Raw genomic sequence first — 4,393 nt, 5'->3', positions numbered from 1 at the left:
TGTTCTAAAAATTCATCTGTATATGCTTGCACATAGAAACATATGATCATCTACTTAAAGTGATCCAATAGACAACTATAATGATGGGATTCATTATATGTCCACAAGCTTAAGGCTTGTGTATGATCAATTATAAAGTGATGTTCAGTTGATGAACTCTCCTAAATAAATGTCAATTACCAAGTACACTCATCAAATTTAAAATCTATTAGTCAATCTATGAGATAGTCCCCCTTCTACTTCAAAATCATTATTTGTGTCTCATAAGCTATCTTTGAATATCTAGTGTATTTATTCTAAAGATAGAGTGGGAGAAAAATGAAGAGACACAAAGAATACAAAGAATAATTTGTATGCTTGAGCAAATGAGATCTACGAAAGAAAGAATGATTTGTATACCTAAATAGATAGTATACATGAATAGATGAGATCTATGGTCTCTAATAGATGAGATCTACATGACAAAAGAGACCAAGTGAAGTAATCAAAAGAATATGTTCTTAAGATAACTACACGAGGAGACCAAAAGAAAGTTTTGAAAGGAAATGACTAAAGAAAAGTGTCAACAAGAGATTTTGTTAGTTTATGAACTACATATGAATAAGAGTTTCAATATTGATATTTACTTAAGAGCTTAAATGAAACAAAGTTGCATCCTTGAATATAAATGAGATTTATGCTTAAAAGTTGCAAAGAAAGATATGCCGATATCTACAAAAGCTAAGTTAATTGTTAACCACGCTAGTGTCATTACTTAACCTCATTATGAAATGAAATGGTTAAACCTCCTTCCGAAAAGGATATTTTGAGAAGGACATATATTAAATGGGATTTCACTTTTAAATAATGACATTGCTACGCATCATCATAAAAATGAATGAGTTAGAGATTAAAATCTCTTTCCATAAGTTTAAGACTGAAACCTTTTCAAAATAGGTATTTTGAAAGGATATGTTGGGAACATATATGGTTTTAATCTTAATAACTTGGTAAAGCAAAATGTATTTCAATTCTTGAAATGTTTCGATTGAGTAGTCAATTACGAAACATGTGGAATTGAGTGGGTGTGAAATTATCATGTGAAGACATGAAATTTAGTGGGATCAATTATCTTGTAAAATTTATAACTCATTACTCATTGAGAATGACGAGCTAGTACTACCTTTCACAAAGAAGTATTTGAGTTTTCAATTCTGGATGAAAATGGACTATGATGAATCCAATCACATCATGGGATGTTGGATAAGTATTGAGATATACACATCAAATCAACGAGAAACGTAGGTTATTCATGTCGATGAAAATGGAATTACCATAAGCAGTCATGGTCATTCATTGAACCTAAGAATGGTTGATCACATGATTAAAGATTACTAATGTTTCCGCCATTAGAATAATCATGCACATGTCCAATAATGAATCATATGCTTAAGAGCATGATGAGTCATTGGTAAGCCATAGAAGAATCGTCATGAATTCTCGAGGAGAATTAATGAGCTATTCTGGTGTTTAACAGAACACTCTATTATGTGACAATAAGTTGCACATATTGAAGTTTTCAAAAACCATATAAGGATTTATGAAGATCCTAAGCTAATTAAACTTAATGAGAAATAAGAAGTTGGAAAGATACTTAGTTATAGTAAGAAGTTACTCAAAACTAGTATTTTCTAATATGATAGGACTTATGAGAAGTGCTAGGCTAATCATCTTGTAAATTGTCACAAGACCCTACAAAACGTATACCTAGTGCATTGCGAGTTGGTAGAACACTTGACCAGTGCAAGTTATATCATCCACCACAATTCGTTGGTTATGTGATAAACAACAAGAAAGTTCTTTCAAGATAAAGAACCTAAACCTAGGTTGGGAACCTAGATGTGTACTTGGTAAGGTTCATGCTATGTGAGACAAACATAAAAATAAAGGAAAATGCAATTCAAGAGTTTGAACACATGGACACATGGTATGTTAAACTCATGTTGCAAACGACTAGTGTTTACACACTTACGATATACATCACAAGGTTTTAATATGGTATTGACTACCCGAATGTGATGTCGACATTCGTCGTTTGAGTTATTATTAACTCACCTTATACTTTGTTACATCCAAACGGGTTGTAGAGACAATTGAACCCCGTTAAAGTGAACACGGATTAGCATTGTATTCGCTCATAGTCACTTACATGAGGTGACGTCTCGAAGTGACTAGAGTGTGATGCGATTGATGGCAAGTTCAAGTGCCATGGAGTCATGTGAGATGACTAGTCGATCACATAGGCATCGTTAGAACACTTTGTCGGGCCTTATGACTGCTTATAGAGTTTTGGCAAATTTATATAGCCTGGTCGTGGCGAGAGCTACTATAATATTCTAATGAGTCGATTCTTTTGACTAAAGACTGTTCGCCTAAGGTGACACATTTTCAGATTAACTTTGATTTATGTTACTACGACCTTCGTAAATGGGGTCAAATAAGCATATTTTGGGTTATGATGGCTGTGGCTAGTCGAAGGGAATAAGTGCGATAGGAATTGTCCACCCCTTGTCAGGGTTATAACAATATTTCAGGGCCACTCGAGGAGTAATGAACTGGAAATGCGTGGCCACGCTCGGAAGGTATCTATGGTAGAAAATTCCGTTCAATCAGTTATTCTCCAGATCGAGGAAACCACTCTCGATATGATCAATTGCAAGTACGACCTGAAAGACACCTTGCATTGAGTGGGAGATAGTAATAGGACAAGAGAATTGGTGACGCACACTTGTCGAGGACAAGTGGGAGATTGTTGGAATATGTGTCCTCCGACAATAATGCGATCACAACTGTCGATCATGATGATCACATGTTTAAATCTCATTTTAAGAATACATGTGGGATGTAATATTTTACAGTCAACTAGTCCACACATATCGGTAATGATTGGATGATTAAAGTTTGACATTACTGTCGTGCGACGGTGGTGATCAGTTGATCCCCTTAGGTCATACCTAAAGGGTAACACTCTTAATTGATTATTTAATTGATCGTATGTCGATACGGGTTAATTAAATTGTTTAAAATTGACGGACGATTTTTTGAGTATTATTGACGTATCTTATTGTAATTCAATTAAATAAGATACGGTCTAAGTAATCAAATTGTTTTATTACTTAGATAAAATTATTGTTTACGAAACGATTGAAACTGAATGAATAATTCATTATAAATACAAGACGTTGTGATTTTATAATTGATAAACCGTTTTGGTACAAGTAATTATGAATTACTAAGTAGATTTTGTACATGACGTATTTTTATTAATACGTTGATTTTTAATATGTTAAAAATACATGACAATTTCACATGACTAGTAACATGTGACAATTGACAAATGACAAATATAAAATGGACCTCCCATTTTATGTAAGTGCCGAAAGTTGGAGAGAGTATTAGGTTTAAATTGTGTTAATTATGTTTAAGTGGAAAGCATGATGATTGCAACCTAATATAGCCATGCATACCTATTCTTTCTTGGGTAGAATAACAAGCTCATGCATTGGCTCTACTCTCCCTATGCCAACCGGTTTTTGGAGGTCTAAAATGCCAATTGTTTTTCCTCTAATCATTCACTTATACACAACATAATTTATAGTGTAAGAAATTATAAAAACTCTCTCTATCTCTTATGAAAATTAGAGAAATAAAATCTCCAAAAATCCTTCCTCTTGGCCGAAATTACAAGAGACAAAAACAAATGTTTTGGGTCAATTTTTAGTAAGATTAATATTGTTCAAGTTCTAATAATATTAGTCTTTTAAGAGGTTACCTTGGGTATTCACTTTTGGGAGGGATTCTTCTTTGGATCCTTTGTTCATCCATATAAGGAAAGCACAAGAACAAGTGAGAAGGAGAACTCATTTGTGCCCTAAATCCGAAACTCCATAGTAAGAAAGACGATTTCTTCTCTATTCTTATTCAAGTTTGCATGCATAAGATCTAGTTTTAATTTTATGACTAAATTAAAATGTCACATATATGAATATGTTAAATAATGTGATTAATATTAAACTAACAAAAAGGACTCATAACTAGTGATCCAAATGAATTGTTCATTTGGCTTTTTCGATTAGGTCACATAAATGAGAAACGCATTAAAGGGCTAGTGTCGACTAGATTTATTAAACCATTTGATTTTCAATCATATGGTATATGCGAATCTTGTCTCCTTTGCAAAATTGATTCATATTCCCTTTAGTAGTAAAGGGACACAAGCAAGTGATTTGTTAGGACTAATACATGCCGATGTATGTGTTCCAATGAGCATCACCACAAGGGGAATTTATGACTACTTCGTCACTTTTATCAATGATTTAAGTAGATATGGGTATATTTACTTAATCAAATATAA

Source organism: Silene latifolia, chromosome X (assembly GCF_048544455.1).
Source record: "Silene latifolia isolate original U9 population chromosome X, ASM4854445v1, whole genome shotgun sequence".
NCBI lineage: Eukaryota > Viridiplantae > Streptophyta > Magnoliopsida > Caryophyllales > Caryophyllaceae > Silene > Silene latifolia.
Note: the sequence above shows the minus strand (reverse complement) of the source record.